Source organism: Neofelis nebulosa, chromosome 9 (assembly GCF_028018385.1).
Source record: "Neofelis nebulosa isolate mNeoNeb1 chromosome 9, mNeoNeb1.pri, whole genome shotgun sequence".
NCBI lineage: Eukaryota > Metazoa > Chordata > Mammalia > Carnivora > Felidae > Neofelis > Neofelis nebulosa.
This window is the reverse complement of record NC_080790.1, coordinates 66,387,455-66,414,242: the sequence shown is the minus strand read 5'-3', so window position 1 is coordinate 66,414,242 and position 26,788 is coordinate 66,387,455. Positions and strand designations below refer to the sequence as shown.

At 37.7% G+C, this 26,788-nt stretch overlaps 1 long non-coding RNA gene across 5 annotated transcripts in view; it reads left to right on the top strand.

Annotated features, from left to right (window-relative positions):
* Nucleotides 1-22,074, top strand: part of LOC131485074 (uncharacterized) — a 35,677-nt gene extending 13,603 nt beyond the window's left edge. For 3 of the 5 annotated variants that reach the window (XR_009248623.1, XR_009248626.1, XR_009248622.1), the window contains one exon: nucleotides 4,475-4,783. This is a non-coding gene — a long non-coding RNA (uncharacterized LOC131485074). Of the gene's footprint in view, nucleotides 1-4,474; nucleotides 4,784-14,306; nucleotides 14,441-21,630 lie in introns of those variants that run through there. The other 2 variants (XR_009248625.1, XR_009248624.1) reach the window with 2 other exon arrangements.
* The last annotated feature ends 4,714 nt before the right edge of the window (nucleotides 22,075-26,788 follow it).

Below are 26,788 nucleotides of genomic sequence, written 5' to 3'. Positions count from 1 at the left end.
TTAGGTAGAGAAGAGGGACTGAGGGTACCAAGGGCTATTGCTGGCACAACAAATTGTATCCTGTGTGAATGGTATCCCCAAGGGTAATGCAACGCAGAACCCTGCAAAAGGAGTGTTGATGAGAAGGTTAATCCAGGCAAGAACAAAGGCAGAAAAGTGTAAAATAACAGTGTGTTCAAGGAACTAGAATCAGTTTGCAGTTACTCAACTGTAAAGTGAAGGTGGAAAGTACTAGGATGCAAAGTGGAGGATGGAAGTTTCTCTGCTGTGGATCTTGGACTGTGCTCTGTGGGCAGTGGAGAACCTACAGATGGTATTAAGCAGCAGAGTGGTGTGGAGTTTTGAATTTCCAAGAGATGTCTTGTGTGGTGAGTTGATGCATTTGAGGAAGTAAGTAAGATCAGATACAAGAACAGAGTTGACACTAATTGCTATAGTTCTGTGAATGATAAGGGGGAACCTAAACCAGGGCATTATAAGAGTACTCAGTGGGAGCAAATGTAAGAGATATTTGGGGAGTACAAAATCTGGACCCTGATTTACTGTAAGGGGTGAGGCTGAGGGAAGGAGGAGGATTCAGGAAAACTCCCAGGTTTCTGAAAGGTTTAGACTTGAGAGATGATGACATCAGATGCGAAGTTTGAGGTACTTGTCAACCATTCCCGTGGATTTGTCCTGTAGCACAAGGTGAGAAACAATAAATGGCACAGGGAAAGTAGAAATAAAATTTAGAGGAGCAGAAGTAAATTCTAGTTTGCATAATCAAGAATGATGGAATCATAAAGAAAGTAGTATTTGGATGTAGGCCTTGAAGGATTGGTAAGATTTGCATTTAGCGTCATGATGGGGTGGAAATGTCCCAGAGAAGGCATGGATACCATCAGGATATTGTTTGAGAAGAGTTGAGACTTCCTGTTTGTGACTGGAGTAAAGAGTTTGCTAAGCATGATAAAGAGGATGTGGCTGGAGTGGTGGGTTGGAACCAAGTCATGAATGCCTTAGGGTTCTATGCCTAATGGGCCTTGGGCTTTGCATTGGGCAAATGTGCAAGCAGAGCCATGCTTTGGGAAGAATGATCTTGGGTAGTAAATGAGACAAAGTAGAGGTAGAGAGATTGAAGCCAGACAGAAGAGTCAGGATGGTGCACCAGAATGCTAGAAACAGGAATAGAGAGGAGGGGACCAGCAGTGAAAACGATTGGGTAGTTCACTGCATTTGGTAGTGTGGCTTAGGTCAAATGTTATAAATGGTTGGATTACAAGGGATTGAGAACATGCTGCTGCCTCCATAGAAATAAAGGAGTCTAAGAGGAACAGATTTATAAAGATAATGGGGCACCTTCAAAGAGAATACTACTTGTGTCCCCACTTGTCTTTTTCTTTATTATTGGCAAAAAGATTTAAAAAAAGGGAGGAGGTAGTATGCCTCCTTATACTCGTTGACTATAGTTAGAAATTCTTGGCTTTAAATCTCTGCTCTGCTCTTTATTAGCTGTGTGCACTTGGGTGAGAGTTCTAAGCACTTTAAGTCTGAGTTTCCTGATCTGGAACATGGAAATAGGAAGACATCCAGTAAGCTTGTGAATAACACATAGTTTACATTGAATAAATGCTAGCTGCTATTATTAGAATTCTAAAAAGAAGGAAATGCAGAATAGAATTCTAATTCAGTTACTATGTTCAAAAATACAATTTGTTCAAAATTTTCATCAGCTCTTCTGATGGACTGAAGGGTTGGTAGGAAAACATTGATGTCATGTTATAATAATCCAGCTGGTGGTTACTAGCAACCATGCAAACTCTAGAGATTACCTCTTCGACTTAATATCTTAAAGATGTCCTGACTTGAATCCCTTAGACCTGGCTCTGAACCTATAGCTCTGTGCTGTGAATTCAGAGAGATCCACACAGTGGGTCAGGATAGTTTACAAAATACAAAAGATTGTTTTATATAATGTCAAGTAAATGGAAACAAGGCTGATGACTTCAGTGAAAGTCATAGGCATTTTCAAGTGGGACCAGTAGAATTTATTTATTTATTTATTTATTTATTTATTTATTTATTTATTTATTTATTCTCTCTTTCTGAGAGAGTCAGAGCGTGAGGGCGGGAGGGGCATAGAGAGAGAGGGAGGCACAGAATCTGAAGCAGGCTCCAGGCTCCAAGTAGTCAGCACAGAGCTCTGTGCGGGGCTGGAACTCATGAACTGTGAGATCATGACCTGAGCCGAAGTCGGACACTCAACAGACTGAGCCACCCAGCTGCCCCCAGTAGAATACATTTATAACTTGAGATAATTTTAAGAGTTTTCCAGAATTCTAGTTATGTGTGTTAACGTGCTATTTAGGTGCTTTGGAGTCTATAATGTAAATAAAAATATTTTCTGTCATCATCATAGTAATTGATTCTTGCAAGAATCATCAATGGAGCTAAAACTAGTGGGTAAAAATCTGAGGAGTAACAGATTTGATTTAGATCAATCTCATCTAAAATTTAGCTTCCTTCTGTTTTCATAACAGTTCCAAAATATCTCTCCTCAAGTCAGTCTTTTTTCTTATATTTGTCCTCAATACACAATACATTCACTGACTTCAAAGAGTTCAAAAAGTAATGGAAATCTCATTTATTGCTGTTTAGCATGGGAAACACTCCTGCAGCCTTTGGACCATGGAGAATTCAGTTCCCACCAGAGGGCGCTCGGTTGTCACTTAAGTCACCATTTTGGGTTTTGGGACTTCCTTTGTAACTCAAAAAGTAAAATGGAATTTTTATTTTGTACATTTGTAGGTGAACTTAGAGATTTGAGGATTAATGTAACTAACATTTTAAAGCTTGGGTAGGTCTTGCTTTTACTTCCAGGTTAAGGACAATTACCTAAATGACATATCAATCAGAATCCCTTACCAGAAACCAAAAACCAAAAACCAAACAAAAACAAAACAAAACCACTATAGAACACAAAGCAAAACAAAACAAATGAACGTCCATTTTTTGTTTTATTTTGTTTGTTTTTTTCAGCAAACACTTCCAGTCTTGGTTCATTGCAGGTTTGAGAGCCATAGTTTCTTCTTCATCTCATTCACTTACTCTGGAATTAGGTCATTGAAGGAGAGTTGGGGCCAGGATGGGAGGAACTCAGTTTCAGGGCCTAGGTGCCAGGTGCTGACACTCGCGTGAGTCTTGCTTCTTTCCCAGAATGGTCTTGCCTTCCTTGAGACTGTGACAGGTGTTCTCAAAGTCTCTCTGCCAGCAACATCAGCATCACCTGGGAACTTGTTAGAGGGCAAATTCTTGGGCCTTACTCCAGACCTACTGAGTCAGAATTTCTGGGGGTGGTGCCTGGCAATCTGCATTTTAACAAGTTCTCTGAGTGATTCTGATGTATGCTACAGTTTGAGAACCACTAAGCTAGACACTTTGTTTTTGCAAGGCAAGCTGCTTTTGGGCAATAGGAGCCTCAGGATTATTGTTTAGTTTCCATTCCAAGAATTAGGAGCAGACTTTCTCTAGGCCAGGTCTCAAAACTTTTAGGTAAAAGGTAGTATCAAAGTGGTTTTCTGCCTGCTTCAAGCTTCCAGAGAAACTTGTTTTTCACCAGTCTAAGCAGAGGTACCAGCCCATGGAAGGAAGTTTTGGAAATAGATCACTCACATGTAGAAGGAACCAAGAGAATCCGTTAAGAATTTAGGAAGGAAGTGTAGTGTGATGGTTAGGCCTACAGATTCTGGATCCATCTTGCCTGCTGTGACAGCTCTGTGTGATCTTGGGCAAGCTGTTATTGTTTTACCTGTCTAGAACTCAATTTCCTTATCTGCATATTAGGGATGATAATAGTACCTATGTCATATGCTTGTTTTGAGAACTAAATTAGACAAGATTTCTAATGTGATGAGAACAGACCATTGGCACAATGTAAATGTTTAGAAATACTGTGCTCTCCACAGCACAGGTCCCCCTACCATCCTACCAGCACAATACTGTCCCTTTTGGCTAGAAGAAAAACAACCATAATCATACTTTTTTCCCAATTCTTAATGGGAAAATCTTAATGTAAACAATCTCCATCACATTTATACAGGTGACAGGAGTCCTAGGAGCTCCTTTGGAATCAGAACTTTTCTTTTAATTTCAGCCCTCCTACCTAATAGATGTTCAGCTTTGAGCAAATTACTTAACCTCTCTTTAAATCTCACTTTCATTTTTATTTGTAAAATGGGATTATAATTCACATCTTCTTGGGTTTAGTGTGAGAGAAAGGAACACAGTCAGTGGGCAAATTGTAGAAATAAAGCACCGTTATCTGTATACTACTGTTCCCAGGAAATGCCATAAAGAGAGTAGGATAGTTCTTGGCACATAAGAGGGCTCAGTACACATTTGTTCCTTTTCATTCACAGCTTATACATTTTGAGTATTTAGGGACCTTTTAAATCACCAAAGCACTAATTATGTTCTCGTACTGTTTACTTTTCAGCTTCACACTTCAGCTCCTGAATTTCTGGCCTGGAGTGACTGGGAGAGTCTTGTTTTCCCTTCTTCTCACATGGGAACCTTTTGGGCTAGATTTTCTAGTCAGCTCTTTCCCATTTCTTTAGGCTGACTTGCCCCCAAGATCACAAAACTCATATTTTTCATTTTAGAAAATTTGGAACATTTCAATAAAGCATAAATAAGAAAACGAACATTGCCAATTCCTCTCCAAAAGAAAACATCGTAAATGATTTGGTATATTTCCTGCTAGACTTTCCTACCTTTGCTTCAATAAAATTGCTATCATAAAGTATGTTCAATTTTCCTTCTTGCCTTGGGGTTTCTACAGATGTGATCCTCCTGGCCTGGCATGTCCTTCCATGGCCTCGGATGCTCCTTATCTCCCCACCCCTTCATCCTATCCCAGCCACCCCTGATGTTTCAGATGAGGCCAGGTTTCTGTATTAGACATTTTTAAAGCATGCTATACTCTTTCTGGACTTACTTCTGGTTCTTAGTGATATACAGTATTTACTGGGTGAGTATGTGAGCAGTATTTATCTCCATGACTAAACTGTAAGCTCCAGGACAGTAGGAACCATGTCTGGTTTACTTACAACTGCATTCCAAGTGCCACCACAAAGCTGGACACATAGTGTATCCTCAACAAATGGTTTTCAAATGACTGAATAAGTAAATGAAATGTGTTGTAAGCATTTCTCCATCCTGGGCATGATCTTGAATGTCTGGGTTTAAGTGGCATGATTTTAACTTGTACATGGCAGGGTGATAGGTAAGATGGTCTTTTAGAATTTCAGAGCACTCCATGGATTTCTAAAGCAGCCTTTTATGGTGAGAGGGATCTGTAGGCCAGGAATCAAGAGACCAATGTATTCCTTTCTGCTTTACCAGTTCCTGTGACCTTGAGTAAGTCACTGACCTTCACTAAACCACATTTTCTTTTTTCTCCTCTATTTCTCTCTCAAGGAAACTCATACATAAAATAAAACAGTGTGTGTAAAGACACTTTTCAAATTATAAAGAGCTATATAAATATGTCCAGACCATTCAAAAGATATTTTTCTTAAATTTTTTTTTTCAACGTTTTTTTATTTATTTTTGGGACAGAGAGAGACAGAGCATGAACGGGGGAGGGGCAGAGAGAGAGGGAGACACAGAATCGGAAACAGGCTCCAGGCTCCGAGCCATCAGCCCAGAGCCCGACGCGGGGCTCGAACTCACGGACCGCGAGATCGTGACCTGGCTGAAGTCGGACGCTTAACCGACTGCGCCACCCAGGCGCCCCAAAAGATATTTTTCTTGATAGAGCCACTTGCGATTTTGCATAGAGGCTCCATTTTCAAACTTGAAATTGACTCTGTTGCCAAGAAAATCTCCTATTTCAAAGCTTAATGGTTAGAAATAATTGTGAGTCTGCATGTCTTAAATAGCCAAAATACATTAACTACTATTTTATTCCTTAAAGACAGACATAGCAGAGTTTGTTTCAATTTCATACTTGAAGATTGCAATAAAATAATTATGGTAAGTTGTGAAAACAGAAACTTAGATTTACGTTTCTTTCAAATTTCAGTTGGCTGATGCAGTCAAGATATTTCTGACAGACTAGCCAATGCATGTAACTTAAATAGATTAAAAAGAAACTTTAGTTTTTGAATATACTTTATACCTTATTCAACAGTCAAGGAATATAAGATTTGGAAATTCCAAAATGGAGTTAACATCTCTGTGACAGGATCAGTGTTCATATTTGAAGGCAGGATGGAAGAAAGAAAATTTCCCACCAGTGTGTTACATGTTAGGAACTGGAATAGGTCACCCCATGACTAAATTTTATTGGCTGATTCTTTGGTAGTTTTCCACTGCCTCTCAAGCAATTTCCTTTCCATTTTAGGTTATGTGAAGGTGCTTGAAATGTACATATTGAGGAGGTAAAATATTTCAGAGAACAGATAAAAATTGAAAGTATGATAGAAGAGAACAGTCTCTTACACTCTGTGGAAATTGTGAGTTCATGGATAGAATGAGGCAGTGTTTGCTGCTTTTATTTATTAATGACTCCAACACACCATATTGAAAGGTGAATTTTTTTTTTCTCCTTCTTCATAGTACCAAATAGTAAATGCATAGCATTTTAGAAGAGGAAAATCCTTTAAAGGTCTAATGTCCTTGTTTCATAAATAATATCTGACATTTACAAAGAAATTTACAATTGCTTCCAGATAGTATGGTTTCATAGACTCTTCACAACTCTGTTACTGTCCTCAGTTAAAAATGAGGAAATGAAGACTCAGAGAGCTTAAATGACTTGTGTAAGGTCACAGAGATGATGATAATAATGATGGGTAATATTCATTGAGTGCTTGCCTCTGTGCAAAGCCATCCTCATGCATGATCACACTGAATTCTCACAAGAGTCCTAACACCTTATACATAATACATTACAAGCTGAAATTATAAATCAGTGCTCAGAAACTGAAAATATTTTTTCACTGAATGCTCTTCTATAGACACAAGATAAATATTGAAATTAATGTGATTCTCTTTTTAGCTTGTGTTGTATATGAAACTGATCAATCAAGTAAATAGTATTCTCATTTTGCAAGTGAGAAAATATGGAGAATTAAGACTACCATAATAGCATTGTGGTAGCTCATGCTCACAAGCTGAGGCAAGAACCCAGTTTTCCCCAACAGACCAAGTTTCCTTTCTTTGCCATGTATTTCAGAGTATTGAGTGGGCAATTGGCAACTAGGAGCAAAGTTAAGGACAAAGTACACCATATTCTGAATATTGAGACCAGATATTACCTGTAGGATTTAATGAGTCAGACAAATGACTCTCTCTCCCTCCAGGAAACTCCTCCCTGTACCCTGCCCATCATCATCTGAGGCTGAACCACTCCTCAAACCCTATCTACTTTTTGACTAGATAAGGGGGGGTGGACATGTTGTTAGAGTCATGAATTTTGGCCTACTGGAAAGCACTGTGGCTTCCCCTTTGTGGCTCTGAGAACCACCTACAGAGACTGGGATTAAAAGAAGATAATGATATCTTTTTAAAAAAAGTTTATTTTGAGAGAGAGAGAAAGAGCAGGGGAGGAACAGAGAGAGGGAGAGAGAGAATCCCAAAAAGGCTCTGTGCTGTTAGCATAGAGCCCGACACAGGGCGTGATCCCGTGAACTGTGAGATTATGACCTGAACCGAAATCAAGAGTCGGATGCTTAGCCGACTGAGTCGCCCAGGTGTCCCAGAAGGTAATGATATCTTATTTCTTTGTCATCAAACCATATGATTGATCCCAGTGGTTGTATCAGTGAAGGAACAGAGAATCGAAATGAGACAATAGGGCAGAGAGAAGTGAGCTAGCAGAGCAGCCTGTGCCTACCTTGTGACATGGCAGTGATATGGGAGCCTCCCAGAAGTCAAGAAGCCTCCATGAAAAGTAGCTGGACTTGAGCTGACTTGCCAGTACCCTCCATAAGAGGCCGTAGCAACTGGGGAGTATTAGATCAAGGTGAAGACTTTGTCCTGCGGACACCCCTCAGTAGTCTCTAAAGAACCCTCACATGTACCCCATGGAAGAGCCAGTGTCAGGATGTCTGCCACCCAGAGGCCAATAAGCAGCATCAGCCAAGAGAAAGCCCTAATGCAGCACTGAAAGAGACACTTGTCCCTTTCTATCTCTGCTTCTACTAGCAGCTCCAACCCTCAAGCCCACCACTCGAGAAGGAAGGATGGAAAAGTGAAGGGGAAACCAGTCCCCTTTCCCGTGTCAGGCCCTAGTCACAAATGGCTTGGCCTACAGGAAGGAAGGGGCTGCAAGTAAAGTTTTAAATTGGACTGGATTTCTTTAACATAGTCGTTTCAAAACTGTCGGAGCTGTCCCAGAATGTTGTTAGTGGTTGGAAGTTGTACTCTGAATTCAGGCTATTTAGAATGGCTATTACATTTGCTACAAAAATATATGTAATAGTCATGGCTTACCTGGAGAGATATGTATCCTTTTCAAATACGCAGAAAGTTTTATGAGATGATATTGTCAGGAACCAAGTAGAATCTTTAAAATCCTTCATTATTGTATGCTCAAAAGGAATGGAATTGAGAAAATATGGACCAGTAAAAAGACAACCCCCTCCTTTCTTCTGATTATTCCTTTTCCTACAGCAGGTATCTTGGCATCTGACCTGCCAGAATGAAGATCTTTGATTCCAAGTCAGGTAGTTCACTTTTGCATAAGAAATCATGACTGATAGAGTCAATCAAACAATATTTAACAAGTGTCTACTATCATGAAAATTATGGGAATTAAAAGCGCATAAAAATGGTTCCTACTTTCAAGGAGGTTACGATCTAGATAAACATAAACTCATCAAAGATAAGAGAGTGTATGACAAGTGCTAAACGAACAGAAGTGACAGCAAAAGTACTGTCTGAATTGAGATGACCTGGATGCCTTCTTGCATTGGTCATCAGATCAGAAAAGGTGAGACTTGAGCAATGCCATGAAGAATGGGTAAGAGTAAGTGGGCAGAGACAAAGGGCTGCTGTATGAGGAAATGGGCAGAGATCAGGGTGGTTTGGAGGTCGCACTGTAAGGTATTGAGTCCCCTCAAACAAATTCTTCATTAGCCAACTTTTCTTTGCAAATATTGGAAACCTAATGCAAATTGGCTTAAAAAAATAAAGGACATTTATTTATTGGCTTATGTAGCTAAAGAGAACTAGAGGTAAAGGGGGCTGTAGAGGTGCATTAATTAGGGCTGTAGCTCCATTTCTCCACTGTTCTCATAGTCTTCTCTTTATTATCAGCTTGGTGTTCTTGTTGGTTGCAAGATGATTCCTCAAGTGTATAAGTTAACTATTGCTGCATAACGATCACTTCAAAATTTATGAATTAAGCAGTCAACGTTTCTTATCTCACAATTTCTGTGCAACAGGTATCTAGGCATGGCTTAGCTGAGTGGCTCTATCTCAGCGTCTCTCACAAGGCAGGAGTTAAGATGTCAGCCAGGCTGTGGTAGGTCATCTGAGGCTTCACTGGGGCTGGAGAATCTACTTCCAAATTCACTCATTTGGCTGTTGGCTGGAGGCTTCAGTTCCTTATTAGATGGGCCTATGTATGGGTTTCTCATGTTATAGCAGTTGGCTTTCCAGAGAGCAAGTGATGAGAGAGAGAAAGGGGTAAGGAGAGGGAAAAGGAGGAGAGAGAACCCTGTATGTTATAATGTAATCTCTGAAATGACATACCATCATTTCTTCCCCACTCTATTGGTCATACAGACCAATTCAGGGACACTGTGAAAGGGGTATTATTCAAAAATGTGAATATCAGGAGGCTGGAATCATTGGGGCCACCTTAAAGTCTGATTACTACATCTGGCTTATATGATTCCTCATTCATATCCAGGAGAAGAGACTTGCCTCTTTTAGCCACTGAACAAAACTTCTCAGATTTGCTCTGATTGTACCATCCTTAAGCCAATTACAGTGGCCAGGTGAATAACAGCTACTGAGTGACTTAGGTTTGGGTTATGAGCCAATGTTAGTTTCAAGGAATACAGGATGACCATGATTGGCTTAGACAAATTAAGGTCCACCTGTAGTGGGAGATGTGTTTTGCTGCCAAACAGCATGGTTGCTCCATGAAAGGAGTGGGTGATATGTTTGGGAGGCATCCACAGCGTCCTCTACAGTCTGCCTCTGGCTACTCTCAGCATCCATACATATCTTCCTCCCTACCCATACACTGTTAACATGCATTTACAGCCTCTGTCTAAAGGGAGACAATCCAAAGTTCAATTCAAGCTCCAAGTCCAGCTTCTCTGGGGGTTGTCTATCTCTATCAGGTATGGATACCATTCTTCACAGTTATTATCTAAGAGGTCCACTTGTAACACAACCAATATGGAATTGTGGCGAAAGAACAGGATAACTTCAATAAAACTTTCAGTGGAAAAAGAGAGGCTAGAATACAATACATAGCTTTTCCTGGTCCACAGCACACATCATAATTTACTGGACAGGAATTTTAAGCTCCTTGCCCTGGTTAGAAGAGAGAATCTGTGTAGGGAGGATAGGAAGTGAGGTCCCAGGAACTAATTGCTGCCAGATTGTTGAGAGCCTTTTAGAACTTTAGCCTGTAGGCAATGTAGAAAGAAAGAGGATCATTGAGCATTTTTGAGTAGGGTAGTGAAATGGTCAAAATTGCTTTGGTAAAATTAATTTGGAGGCATTATGCAGTATAAATTCACAAACTCCTTAAAATAATGCCCTGGGGACAAGTTTCCTCACATAAACTGAAGGTGATGCTTGCAAAAGAAATGTTAACAGATTCCACAGTAAAAATCCATGTATAACCCAGGTTTGTCTCTTTCCAAATAGAAACTGTAAGTTGTTTCTAGGCACCTACATGAAACAAACAGGGTGGTTCACGTTGTGTCACTTCCCTGGCATTGATTCCAAATTAGAATGAATGAGCTTTTAAGACTGTTTTATAATAGAAAGGTAGAATTGGTAGGTAGAGAGTGATTGGGACTAAGTTTAACTTGAAAAGTAAGAAAAAAATTAGTAGGGAAAGCTTTTTAGATAAAAATAACCCTTTATTTATGCATGGTGAAGTAAATAAAAAAATTACTGTTTTGTTTTTTAAAGATTTTATTTTTGAATAATCTCTATACCTAATGTGGGGCTTGAACTCATAACCCCAAGATGAAGAGCTGCATGCCCCACCAACTGAGCCAGCCAGGCACCCCTAAAAATTACTGTTTACATTATTTTACTACTGTAAGCCCAATGCAGTTAGCTGGTTAAAAGTTTGTGTAGACTGTGAAGCATTTGTATTTTAAAGAATCAAGCTGGGGGTAAGTGAGGCTGTGAGCACGTGGTGTCACCTGCCATTGTGAGGGGTCTTTACTAATTCAGGACATTAAGGAATATCCTCTTCATAGTGATAAAGCCTGTGAGATTTCTCTTCAGATGGTCTGGAAGAAATCCAAGAAGGGAAGTGGTGGAAAAATGGATTATTCCTATTCGAAACCTCAGATTATTAGGATTGGATTTGTATTTTGACTTATTCCTAAGAAACAGATGATAGAACCTCCCTCCCAACCCCAACACACACACACAATAAAGTTGTTATTTCTCTAGTCTACAGCCTTGAGTGAGTATGAGTGAGTGAAATGTATAAAAGAAAACATTTTTTGAGGTAGGAATAGATTCATCATTGAGTTTCCCTGCCAAATTCAGAATTAGATAGTGGAAAAATACTATTTATTTTGAGTTTGTGAATCTGCCAGCGAACTGTTGGGAAAAATAAAGACAAGCCAGATGAGGACTTGGGTTATGGAATGAACCATAGATGACATATGACTGAACTTTTTGAAAGAAGAATATAGTTTTTCCTACTTTTATTTCCCAGTTTTAGTTTAGAATCCTTAATAACTTTGATTTGCAGCATGCTTTTCTATTGTACTGAACTATAGCAGCAAAATGGAAAACACAGCATACTGCAGTGTTGAAATCGACCTTAAGGGTTGGGAAATTGAAAATATCAAGTTTCCATAGTAACACTAATTTAGTCAGATCACACATGTTGTTTCTGAGCCATTAGTTTACTCTTATGATGTTAAAAGAACATAATATTTGCTCTGTAATGTGGTTAAGTTAATGTTACAATGCAAAGCAATTTCATATTTTCTGCATGTACATTGTATTATGGTAGGCTTGACATTTGATTGCTTGTAATATTTTAGAAAATGTGAAAATGTTCTAAAAGCTTTTTTAAAAAAGTATCTTAAGATAATTAAACAGGAAATTATGAACATATCATAATTAGAAAAATAAGGTAAAGATTAACTGAATTTTGTAAGTTTGCATCAGCATTTTTTTATGTTTGTTTATTTTTGAGAGAGTGAGAGAGGACACAGAGCATGAGTGGGGGAGGGGCATAGAGAGAGGGAGACACAGAATCCAAAGCAGGCTCCAGGCTCTGAGCTGTCAGCACAGAGCCTGACACAGGGCTTGAACTCTTGAACTGTGAAATCATGACCTGAGCCGAAGTTGCATGCTTAACTGACTGAGCCACCCAGGTGCCCCTTGCACCAGCATTTATTGCTGAATTTCTGAGAATTTATATGGTCTTCCAACTGGATAGCTTTTACATGATCTGATTATAATTCTCACAGTTACCACATTCTTTATGATATATCCTTCACATCTACTAGGAATTTGTCCCAATTCCTTTTAGAATTCCCAAATTCATGAATACTACCATAGGCTGGTTGTGGGGGCCTATTATTCCACAAAGAAGCCTTTTCCTCCACAACTTTATGAGTTTCCACAAAGATAATGATCTAGAGAAGGGCAAAGCTGCCTTCTCAGTGGGTCCTCCTCCAGTGCACACACCAAGCATATCTTTATGACTGGCCCTCATATATTGGTCTTCTATTGTGTGTGGTTCAAATCTGCTTCTCAATAAAATGACAAAATGCTACATGTCATATATTCAAGGCCACTCATGATTGAGGATATTTATGCCTGTGTTTATAAGCAAAATTAGTCTGTAGTTTTATCTTCTGCTGCCGTTCATGAATATTAGGGTATAAGCTACCCAAATTTCCATTCAGTTTACTAAAATTAAAAAAGAAAACAAGTAAATTCAATGAAAAAAAATAACAGTCATGCTTTTTGAGAGATAATTCATTTGGTTGACTGGACTGTTCACTTCTTGCCTGAGTCTAAGTAATGCTGAGAAATTTAATTCAATACAAGAAATAGCTACTGAATGTCAATTATGCTAGGCATTGTGCTAGGTACTGGGGATATATTGATAAATATGTATCGTAGTAGCAGTAATAAGTTGCATAGTGGGTAATAGTGCTTGGCACTTGGTAATCACTAGATACACTTTAGCTATTATTACTATTATTATTATTATTTTGAAAAGGAGAGAGAGAGAGAGAGAGAGAGAGAGAGAGGAGGAGCTGTAGTAGTATTCATGGGAACAGGAATAGAGAGAGAGAGAAAGAGAATCTTAGCTCAATCCTGCAACCGTGAGATCATGACCTGAACTGAAATCAAGAGTTGGACGCTTCATCAATTGAGCCACCCAGGAGCCCCTATTATTACTATTATTATCATTATTTGTATTCCATGTGCCAGTACTTACTTACTTCATTTAATTCTTATAGCAACCCTGTTGAAGTTGTAGTGAATTGAAGTGGTATTACCTTCACTTTTATAGCCCAGAAACTGGGGCTTTTAAAGGCTAAGTAACTTGCCTGAGATAACCAATATGATAACTGGTAGAAGCAGAATTCACACCCAGAATACACTTGACTGCCAAGCCAGTGTTCACATACATTACTCTATCTAGCCTGTCCCTGGCTTAAAGAAGCTCTCACCTAGTTTTCCCAGGAACCTCTGTCCAATAACTAACTTATTCTGAAAGTTTCCAGAGGAGGTCTTCTGGGGCTGTATTCCAGTAACTTATTCCCCTAAAGTCAGTTAGAAAAAAAAGTCTAACACAAATCTCATGTATTACACTTGAAATCTATTCCTTCCTTAGTCTAAAGAAGAAAATGTATCTACCCATGTTGCTACCCAAAGTCAATACGTTCTAGTATTTTCTCTGATGTATACTTATAAAATTCATTGTTCAGTGGGGGGAGGGCACAAGTTATATTATGAAAGCTTTGGTTTTCTGGATTTCTCTTTAATGTTAAAAAGCTCTGTTAAGGAACTGAATCTTTTGTTGTCTATTTGGATACTCTTTCTGCCCTTGACTTTGATCGTGTTTCAACATTATTTTCCAGAGTCTTCTGACTGCCTGCTCATGGGATATGTTCTCACCTTGTAGTTTTTAAATGCTATGTTTTCACACCAGATGATGGGCATAAGAGGTCATGAGAGGATGGGAAGAGAGTCAGTAAATAAAGCGAAAGCAAAGGTATGAACATTTAGGGCCAAGTTTAGTGCATAACTTCTCTTGTGTGAAATAGCTTTTTTTGTGGTTAAAAAAAAGCTATCATTTTGGGGGAACCATGACAGAGTTTTGGATGCTGAGGCACCAGGGGAAGGAGTTTAAGTAGACTGAAACATAGAAAAGATACAGAATGAAGGTAGGGTAATTATTGTACTGCTACTAAGAGGCATCCTAGGACTTGACTATAGTCTTATATGCCCTTCAGGGTAAATGACATTGTAGAAAATCAACCTGTTTCTTCCAAAAGGAGAAATTGTTCAACATTTCCTCTTTTTTCTTGTCCAATGGCTCTTATAAGTAATGTTTTCAAACTAAGGGATTGTGCTCATATTTCCCCTAAAAATAAAGCCTTATGAGCACTATATACTTAGAATTGAAGTTCTTTGTGAAAGATGGGTGAATACCTAAAAATCAGGCAACTTTCTGAAAGGAAAAGTAGTCTTTATTTTAAAGGAAGAAAATTCCAGTGCATACCAAGTATGACACAAGACTAATACCCACCCAGTGGCCAGATATATTTTCCTTAGGGATTTTGTTGTGTTTATTCCTCTAGCATTTTTTCATTCCTGACTTTTGGGGTGGCCCTTCTGTGAAGAGTTTCCTCATCCCAGCTGTTATGATGTTTAATATAGAGTTGCCAACTTCTGATCTGGCGGTTCCAAGACACAGGGTGAGGAAAACAAAGCTTTCCAGCATTTTGAATCCTATCCCCCACCCGCACTGGAATTAGTGCTTTCATCTCTGGTCAATCCTGAATTGTTTTCAACCCTAGCTTTGTCTCTGCTCTCCCCCGGAATAGCAGAACAATTACTAATCATAAAGATCCATGTTCATGTCCGGAGTTCAAATTACTTATGCCTCACACAAACCTCAATTCATTTCTCTTTCCTCTTCTATCTCTCCCCTCTCCTCTCCTCCACCCAAGTAAATTAGCTGATTTTCTTTTGGGGAAATATTTACTTTAAAGAGCTGTTTTTTTTTTTCCAAGATAAAAATTAGATTCTGGTTTTTAAATGAAGTAGGGTGTAATTTTTTCTTAGGAAAAACAGGGTAATCATCTGGTTTTGATCCTAATGTTAGTCCATGGGATGGCTTGACATTTCCAATATGGAAAGTCATGGTATTTCGTTTTAGAAATATATAAGGATGGCTGTTCCCTGCTTCTCCCTCCTGCTCTCTAGCCTTAATTGTTTAATGTTAAGGTAGAATGGTCCTGACTGGTCTTGTGTTTTATGCCTGGCCTGCAGATAAGGAGTTTGGGATAAGCAGAACTCAAACTCAAAGGTAGAAAACAAGGCACAGATATATGAAGAAACAGCCCATTTTACCAAATGTGGAAACACATAAATCTTAACAGTACTGTACCTTGTTGCTTTCTTCTGGTACGTTCAGCATGCTATTATACTGTGAATACTTCTGGCAACAGAAGGTATTTAGGAGATCAAATGGTGAAATAGGAAAATGTTCTTTGGTCTTCCTACTGCCCCCAAGTGTCTGGTACAACATGGCTGTTCCCATATGTCTGTGTTTAAGGACCTCACCCTCAGAGCCCTCACAAACTTGCTTTTAGACAATATCTCATGCTCTGGATCTTTTCTTCGTTGTTACCATCCAGAGGAAGGATGGGATTCATTGACCTGAAATAATTGTGTCTACTTCCCTTATACACACCTGTTCCTAGATACGTACAGGAAGGTAGACGGTTGGAAAAATATTAGCATCAATATAACATTTTACACTTTTACAATAGGAATGTTTTAGAATTAATTCCTTATCCCCAAATAAACTCTACTTATATAACAAATTAGTGGAAATTTCAGATGATGTCAGGATAATTGGATAGGTATCTGGGAGCAGGCAGACCTTCTAGTGTTTTACAGGATTTTATGCATAAGGTCAAAGCTGCCTTGGAATCTTCACTTGTTTTCTATTGAGAAAAGTCCCTATTACTTCCATAAAAGGGTCTTAATGCAAGCTTCAAAGAAAAATGCAGATTTGTAATGAAGGAAGAATGGGTCCTTATTCTAAAGATATTTGGCCAGGGGTGCCTGGGTGGCTCAGTAGGTTAAGTGTCTGATTTTGGCTCAGGTCATAATCTCACAGTTCATGGGTTTGAGCCCTGTGTCAGGCTGTGTGCTGAGAGCTCAGAGCCTGGAGCCTGCTTCGGACTCTATCTCCCTCTCTCTCTGCCCTTCCCCTGCTCGTTGTCTCTCTCTCTCTCTCTCAATCTCTCTAAAATAAATAAGCATTAAAAAAAAGATGTTTGGCCAAAAAATACAAAGATTAAATGGTGTCCCCAATATTTCATAGCAGTCTAGATGAGGACAACCCGGATTCCTATACTGTTTTCACTGTATTATTCTAGGACTTTTGTATGCTTGACAACTCTTGTTCACATTTCTTCTCTTTTTCCTTTTCTGCCTCATCGGTATTATTTATACTTTGTTTCCATATATGAAAAAATATTCCTTCCAAACAGTTAAAATTCCTATAAAAGTGCTTTTTTGTTTTTTAAAGAATGAAGGTAGGTACGAATCTACTTTTGCAGGATGGAGAATATTTAGGAGATCCAAGTCATATTTATATTATTATTGATATTGACATTATACTTGACTCATCCCTCAAAAATCACATATGGTGGAAACCTTTTATAATTGCTTGTGTTGAGTGGATTTGAGTATCTCATTTACTGATGAGGCATGATTTCTTTGGAATTCTTTTGTTTATGAAAATATGCTTTGTATATCATCTACCTGAATTTGTATAATAATTAACTTTTGCAGAACTTAAGAAAATAATTCCTTCCTGTTTAAGCACTAAAATGTGCTTTTTAAATTTTATACCGGGGCGCCTGGGTGGCGCAGTCGGTTAAGCGTCCGACTTCAGCCAGGTCACGATCTCGCTGTCCATGAGTTCGAGCCCCGCGTCGGGCTCTGGGCTGATGGCTCGGAGCCTGGAGCCTGTTTCCGATTCTGTGTCTCCCTCTCTCTCTGCCCCTCCCCCGTTCATGCTCTGTCTCTCTCTGTCCCAAAAATAAATAAAAAAACGTTGAAAAAAACAATAAATTTTATACCAATATAAAGCATAATTTTGTTTAGTATTAAGGAGCTGCATTGGTCAAAATATTAAACTATTTTTGGTTTGTTTACTCATTTTCAGTTGTCAAAATAAGCATAATTGGAAACAGCTGCCTTGAGATTGTTTTTGACAACTCTTCACATCCAGATCTAACATGGATAACTTTAAGAAAATGAGCCTTATCTAATTATGATTTTTCCTAGAGTATATAGTCAGATTGCTATTCTGCAAATTAGAAGATAATTAAAAACAGAAACTGATCATTTAAAAAGTAGTACCACGGTTTTATAGAAAGACATTTTCCATGGCTTTCTCATTTTTACATAAATTGATTAGCTTCATTTGGCTATTTTATACACATCAACATTTTACTAATCTTTGGGATGATTAAAATGTAAGATTAATAAGATTAATGAAGTGTTTCCCTACCCTTTTATTCTTGTCCTCAAGCTGTAAACTTTTTGTAATTTCCAGGACAGCTGAATAATATGATTTGATATTAATTAGTAAGAGATTTAGAAATTTTCAATATTTTAATACATTTTGTGATTAAATAAGTACATTTATTTTAATAGTTCCTCGGGTTAATTTATCTCACTCTAAGTGAGCTCTTGATTAAATTTAGAAATTAGGAAACTATTGGAAATATTTTTTTAAATACAAGTTTTATACAAAATCCTATACTATTGGATAACTTTTAATTCTAAATTTATCCCTATAGTACTTACAATTTATTTTTGGAATTTAAAAAAGAAATATCATGTGCTTAGATATTCTCTGGTCTCTCCTAGACCAGAGAGTTTGGCAAAGACCAGAATAAGGAGAATCAAAGACACCTACGATGCATCTGAAAGTATGGGAACTGCTAATTTTACTGTTAATGCTAGGATTCCATTCCTATGTGCACATTAACATAACTCAAAAAAGAAGGAATTGGGCTCAAAAAAACTTTGATTTTACATGGCAATATGGTAAGGCATAAAGAACACTGGACTATGGGTTGATGGTCCTGTGTTCCAAACTTTGCTTTTCTTTAAGCCATTTCTCTAGGCCTCATTCCCCCCCCCCCCCCCCCCCCCCCAGATATAATGATGACGGTGCATTAGATGAGTTTCCTGTTTTCACCCTCTTTGATATTTTGGAATATTTGGAATGCAGTCTACAACTGACTCCCTCTCATGTTTCCTACACTGTCCAGCTCAAACATTTTGCATTTTCCTCAAGGTCTACACTTTATCACACTCATTGACTGCAGATGACTGTAATTCTGAGAACGACAAAAATAGCACATCATGAACCACAGTAAAAACAGAACCAAGGCAACAACACTTTGTTTAACACAAGCCCCTAACTAATGAAGACTTTCTGAGTCCTTACTGAGAAGTCCTTGATGAAAAAAATAATTCATCTCCAACTTCTGCCATCTATATGTAGTAGGTGGTGATCCTTGCCCATATGGTAACCATATGAGGAAATGACTGCTTTTGCCCGCCATCAACAGATTTCCTGTTACCTTGGTAACCTTGCATTTTTTTCCCTTCAATACCTGCTGTATTCTTTGTTTCGGGAATCAATTCTATTAATGATTGGACTCCATTATAAGACTCCATTATAACATTAAAAGTAAAAATACTTTCTTTTTTTAAAAAGATCTACTCTTTTAGCAACTTTCAATTATGCAATATAGTATTATTAACCGTAGTCATGATGCTGTACATTACATTTCTCATTACTGATTTATTTTATAACTGGAAGTTTGTACCTTTTGACTTCCTTCACTCATTTCTCTGACTGCCATTTCCCCTTTCCCACCTCTTCCTTGCCTCTGGTAACAAGCAATCTGTTTTCTGTATCCATGAGCTGGGTTGCTTTTTTCTTTTTCTTTTTTTTTCTTTTTTTTTAAGATTCTACATATAAGTGAGAACATCTGTATTTGTCTTTCTATGACTTAATAGGTGACTTATTTCAGTTAGAGTAATGCCCTTAAGGTCTATCCATGTTGTCACAAATGGCAAGGTTTTATTTTTTATGGCTGAATAATATGTCATTCTCTCTCTCTATATATTTAAACTTCTATCTATCTAGATCTATCTACATATCTATAACATATTTTCTTTTATTTTTTTCTTTTAATGTTTTTATTTTTTTAGACAGAGAGACTATGAGCGAGGGAGGGGCAGAGAGAAAGGGGGACAGAGGATCCAAAGTGGGCTCTGCACTGAGAGCAGTGAACCCGATGTGGGGCTTGGACTCATGAACTGTGAGGCTCAACTGACTAAACCACCCAGGTGCCCCTCTGTATTTTCTTTATCCATTCATCTGTTAATAAATACTTATGTTGTTCCCATGACTTGGCTTTTGAAAATAATGCTGCAATAAACATGAAGGTGCGTGTATCTTTTTGAGTTAGTTTTTCCATTTTCTTTGGATAAATACCCAGAAGTGGAATTGCTGGACCACATAGTTCCATTTTTAATTTTTTGAGGAATCTCTACACTGTTTTCCATAGTGGCTACACCAATTTACATTTCCATCGACAGTGCACAGAGTTTTCTTTTATTAATGTTTTGGTCTCTGAGTTTTTAATATTGTACACTTTGCTATCAAAGATCCTTCTGCCTCAAATAGGGTGTGTTCTTCCTCCTTTCAAAGACTAGCTCCTGCACTTGTGGTGTTCTGTCTCTCAGAACATTGTTCCCTCTACTCTGAACACCATCTTGCATCTTTAATATTTCCTCATTGTAGTCTATTTGTCTGAAATCATAGTACTCTTCTTTATCTGGAAAAAGGCCCTTTTCTTTCGATTTACTACTCATGTTATTTCCCTTTTACTACCAAAAGTCTTGAAAGGACCGTATTCACTTTCTCTGCATTAGGGTGATCCAGAAATTCCAAAACTGTTTGTAGCCTGACTTCTGCCTTCAACAATCTGCTGAAGCCACTCTGTTTAAGGTGACTAAAAATTTTTCCATCACTGAGCACAATCGCTTTCTCTCAGTCCTCCAAACCACTGCTGGAAAAATACTGAAAATCTTTCCTCCTTTGGCTTCTTTACATTATGTTTTCTGTTTTCCCCACCTTTCTGCCAGCAATTATTTGTCTCATCTTTCTTCTATAACTTTAGTGTTTCCTCAAAGATTTGATCAATTTGATCTTAGCATCTTTTTCTTCATTAAAAATGTTTTAATTAATTAATCTATTTTCGAGAGAGAGAGTGAGAGAACGTGAGGGAGGGACAGAGGGAGAGGGAGAGGGAGAGGGAGAGAGAGAATCTTAAGTAGGCTCCACACTCAGCGTGGAGCCTGACACAGGGTACTCTCCCACAACCCTGGATCATGACCTGAGCACAGTTTAGCAACTGGATATTGGATATTCAAATCTTTTCCCTATTTTTATTCCTGTGTACTTTTTCCTTGTTATTTGTAGCAGTTACTTATATTCTGGATAATAATTCCTTATTAGTTATATGCATTCCAAATATCTTTTCCTATTCTGAGAGTTCTTTACACTCTATATTGTTGTTTATAAGCAGTTCTTAATTTTAATTCATCAGTCATTTTTTCTAATATGAGTATTTTTGTGCTTGTTTAGAAAATCCTTCCTGGAGTGCCTGGTTGAGCATTATACTCTTGATTTTAGCTCAGGTCATGATCCCAGGTTGTGGGATTGAGTCCCATGTTGGGCTCCACACTGAGCATGGAGCCTGCTGTGGAATCTCTCTCCCTTTTTCTCTCTCTCCCCTGCTTGCACTCTCTGTCTCTCAAAAAAAAAAAAAAATCCTTCCCTTGTCCAAAGTCAAGAAGAAATAATTCATCCTGTATTTTCTAAAATTTGCTGGATTTCAGTAGAACAAATTTTCTTCTGGACGTTTTCTCTTCAAAAGTACTGTTATGAGCTGAATTGTGTCCTTCCCCCAAAAGATATACTGACATCTCTAAAACTTCAGAATATGATTTTTTTTTTTTTTTGGAAATAGGGTGATTACAGTAGTAATTCATTAAGATGTGGTCATATTGGTGTAGGGTGAGCCCTCATTCTTTTTTTTTTAATATTTATTCATCTTTTTTTTTTTTGAGAGGGAGAGAAACAAAGTGTTTGCACTCATGCTCATGCAAGGGAGTGGTGAGAGGCAGAGAGAGAGAGGGAGAGAGAATGATGTGGGGCTCAGTCTCATGAACTGTGAGATCATGACCTCAGCTGAAATCAAGAGTCTGATGCTCAACCTACTGAGCTACCTAAGCGCCCCAGGTGAGCCCTTATTCTAATATAATGGGTATTCTTATAATATGCTGGTCATATAAAGACAGAGGCACAGGGAGAAGGCTATGTGACCATGAAGGCAGAGATTGGAGTTATGCAGCTGCAAATCAAGAAAAGCTGAAGATTTTCAGGAAACCGCTGGAAGATAGGAAGACACAAGGAGGATTCTCTGTACAGGTTTCAAAGGAATCCTGTAACACCCGGATTTTAGAATTTTCACCACCTGAAATATGAGACAATAAATTTGTTATTTTAAGTCACCCAGTGGGTGGTACTTTATTACATAGAGCATCTCCAGGAAACTAATACAAGCGCCTTGATTGCTTTTGGCCTTTTGCATCAATATAAATTTTAGAAGTAGTTTGTCAAGTACCATAAAAGCTTGTGATTTTGATAAGATTGCATGAATCTACAAATAAATTTGGGGAAGAAGTTACATAGTTTTACTATTGAGTGTTCCAATAGTTGAATCTAGTATTCTTCTCCATTACTTAAGTTGTCTTAAGTGTTCTGAACAAAGTTTTATGATGTTTTTTGGGAATGTTTATTTATTTTTTAGAGAGAGAGCACACAAGCAAGGGAGGGGCAGAGAGAGAAGGGACAGAGGATCCAAAGCAGGCTTTGCGCTGACAGCAGAGAGCCTGATATGGGACTTGAACTCACAAACTACAAGACATGATCTGAGCAGAAGGCAGATGCGTAACCGACTGAGCCACCCAGGCACCCCTCTAAGATTTTCTTTATAAAGGTCTTAGAAATCTTTCATTAGATTTATTCCTAAGTAATTGGTAATGTTTAATGCTATTGTAAATGATGTCTTTTGTAAACTTAGGTTTTCCATTTGTTGCTCATATAGAGAAGAAATAGAGTTTTTGGACATTGAATTAATATTCAGTGACTTTACTAAACCTTCTTGGTCTAAATTATAACAGTTTATTTGGGTTTTGTATAAAATCATTATCATCTGTAAATAATGATAGTTTTTTTTCTCTACTTTAGTTTCTTATTTTTAATTTTTTAAATTTCTTCCTGAATGGGTCCTCCCCTACAACGTTGATTAGAAACAGTGATAGCCAGGTACCTAGGTGGCTTAGTTGGTTAAGTGTCTGACTCTTGATTTTGGCTTCGGTCATGATCTTATGGTTGTGAGATTGAGGCCCGGAGTCAAGCTCTGCACTGGGTGTGGAGCTGAAGTCTGCTTAGGATTCTCTGTCTTCCTCTGCTCCTCCCCCTCTCTTTCTCTCTCCCACAAAACAAAACAAAAAACAAAAACAAGAACAAAAACAAAAAAACAACAAAAAGAAACAGCGATAGCAGTCTTCCTGGTCCTGTTCCTGATTTCCAAAGGAAAAATTTTAGCATTTAAATTAAGTGTGATATTTGCTGTATGTTTTGTAAATATCCTTTATCAGATTAAGAATATTTCCTCCTGTTCCTTGTTTGCTAAGAGTTTTATTTGGTTAAATCATAAGTGAGTGTTAAATTTTATTAAGTGCTTTGATCTGCATCTATTGAGATGATCATATTATTTTTCTCTAATTTGTTAATGTGGTGAATTACATTACTTAATTTTTGAATATTAAACCAGCCATGAATTTCTAGGATAAATACACCTTAACCATGATTTATTATTATTTTTACATGTTGCTAGATTAGATTTATGGATATTCTATTAGAATTTTTGCATCTCTCTGGTCATAAGTGAATTTGGTCTGTAATGTATTTTTCTTTTCTTTTTTTTCTCACAGTTAAAAATTTTTAAATAATAAACTTTGGTTTTCAGAGTAATTGAACAGAAAGTAGAGTTTCCATTCACCCTTGCCACCATCCACAATTTTACCTATTATTAAAATCTTGCATCAACATGATACAGTTATTACAATTATTAAACCAGTATTGACACATCTTTTTTTTTTTTTTTTGTAATAACCTTTCTTATATTGTCATTGTCAGGTTTTGGTATCAAAATTATGCTAGCCACATTAAATGAATTGGACAATATTTCTTATTTTTCTATTCTTTGGAGAAGTTTATGTAAAATGGGAATTATTTATTCTTTGTATGTTTGGGAGAACTTAAGAGTAAAGTCATCTAGTCCTGGAATTTTCTTTGTGGGCAGGCTTTTTTAAAAAATTACTGACTTAATTTCTTTAACAGTTATAGGACTTTAGAGTTTTCTATTGCTTTTGATGCCAGTTTGATATGTTTTTCTATGATTTTTTTCTACTTCATTTAAATTTTCAAAACTTACTGGCAAAAGATGTAAATAATATGCTCTTATTATTTGTTTACATGTGCAGAGTCAGTAGTGCTGTTCTCTTTTTTACTTCTGATATTTGTTATTTGTTCTTTCTTCCTTTTCCTGATTAATTTCATAATGATTTTATCAATTTTTAAATGTTTATTTTATGTTTTGAGAGAGAGAGAGAGAGCACACAATCAGTGGAGGGGCAGAGAGAGAGGGAGACACAGAATCCAAAGCAAGATTCAGGCTCTGAGCTGCCAGCACAGAGCCCAACATGGGGCTCGAACTCACAAACCGTGAGATCATGACCTGAGCTGAAGTCAGAAACTTGACCTGAGCTGGAGTCGGACATTTAACCAACTGAGCCACCCAGGTGCCCTAAATTTTATCAATTTTGTTAATTTTTTAAAAAAGAAACTTTTAGTTTTGTTGGTTCTTCTTCATTAGCTGCCCTTTATCTTTATTATTTCTTTCCTTCTGCTTTCTTTAATTTTATTTTTCTTCTCTTTGTCTAATCTCTTGAGATAAATATCTAGCTTATGAATTTCCATTCATTCTTTCCCTTTTTTAAAAAATTTAGATTCAAGTTATTTAACATATAGTGTAGTATTTGTTTCAGGGGTAGAATTTAGTGATTCATCACTTACATAAAACAGCTAGTGCTCATCCCAGCAAGTGCCCTTCTTAATACCCATCACCCATCTTGCCTATCTCCCACCCATCTCCCCTCCATCAACCCTCAGTTTCTCTATGTTTAGGAGTCTTATGGCTTGCGTCCATCCATGTTTTTATCTTATTTTATTTTTCCTTCCCATCCCTTATGTTCATCTGTTTTGTTTCCTAAATTCCACATATGAGTGAAATCATATATTTGTCTTTGACTGACTTATTTCACTTAGCATAATACATTCTAATTCCATCCACATTGTTGCAAATAGCAAGATTCCATTCTTTTTGATTGCCAAGTAATATTCCATTGTGTATATATTATATACTGTATCTTCCTTATCCATTCATCACTTGATGGATTTTGGGCTCTTTTCATAATTTGGCTATTGGTGATAGCATTGCTATAAACATTGGGGCACATGTGCCCCTTCAAATCTGCATTTTTGTATCCTTTGGATAAATACCTAGTAGTGCAGTTGCTGGTTCATAGGGTAGTGCTATTTTTAACTTTCTGGGGAACATCCATACTGTTTTCCAGAGTGGATGCACTAGTTTGCATTTCTACCAACAGGCAAAAGGGTTTCTCTTTCTCCACATCCTTGCCAACATCTGTTATTTCCTGAGTTGTTAATTTTAGTCATTTTGACAGGTGTGAGGTGGTATCTCATTGTAGTTTTGATTTGTTTTTTGGGTGTTGAGTTTCATAAGTTCTTCATAGATTTTGGAAACTAACCTCCAAAGTGCTATACACATTCAATGAGTGATGTTGAGTATCTTTTCATGTGTCTGTTGGCCATCTGCATATCTTCTTTGGAGAAGTGTCTATTCATGTCTTTTGCCCATTTCTTCACTGGATTATTTGTTTTTTGGGTGTTGAGTTTCATCAGTTCTTCACAGAGTTTGGATATTAACCCTCCAAAGTGACACACAAATTCAATGCAATCCCTAGCAAAATAATGCCAGCATTCTACACAAAGTAGAACAAATAATTCTAAATTTAGTTTGGAACCAGAAAAGACCCTGAATAGCCAAAGTAATGTTGAAAAGAAAAACAAAGCTGCAGGCATCACAATTCTGGACTTCAAGCTGTATTACAAAGTTGCAATCATCAAGACAGTATGGTACTGGCACAAAAACAGAAACACAGAGCAGTGGAATAATAGAGAGACCCAGAAATGGACCCACAAATTCATGGCCAACTAATCTTCAACCAAACGGGAAAGAATATCCAGTGGAAAAAAGACAGCCTCTTCAGCAAATAGTGTTGGGAAAACTGGACAGAAACATGCAGAAGAATGAAACTGGACCACTTTCTTATACCACACACAAATAGATTCGAAATGGATGAAAAACCTGAATATAAGGTAGGAAACCCTCAAAATACTTCAGCAGAAAATAGGCAGCAACCTCTTTGAACTTGGCCCCAGCAACTTCTTACCAGACATGTCTCCAGAGGCAAGGGAAGTAAAAGCAGAAATGAACTATTGGAACTTAATCAAGATAAAAAGTTTTGCACAGCAAAGGAGACAATAAACAAAACTAAAAGGTAGGGCACTTGGGTGGCTGAGTCAGTTGAGCATCCAACTACAGCTTGGGTTATGATCTCATAGTTTGTGGGTTCGAGGCCCATGATGAGCCCCATGTTGGGCTATGCACTGACAGTGTGGAGCCTGTCTCCCTCATTCTCTGCCCCTCCATTGCTCTCTCTCTCTCTCTCAAAATAAATAAACATTGAAAAAAAAACCAACTAAAAGTCAACCGACAGAATGGGAGAAAATCAACAAAATTAAAAGTGATTATTTTCTAATGCATTCAGTTTATATATTTCCTTCTAAGTACTATCATAGCTGCATCATAAAGTTCTAATATTCAGGTTTTTATTTTTTATTTATTTTTATTTTTGTTTTTTAAAATTTATTGTCAAATTGGTTTCCATAGAACATCCAGTGCTCATCCCCAACAGGTGCCCTCCTCAATGCCCATCACCCACCCTCCCTACCCTCCTACCCCCCATCAACCCTCAGTTTGTTCTCAGTTTTTAAGAGTCTCTTATGGTTTGG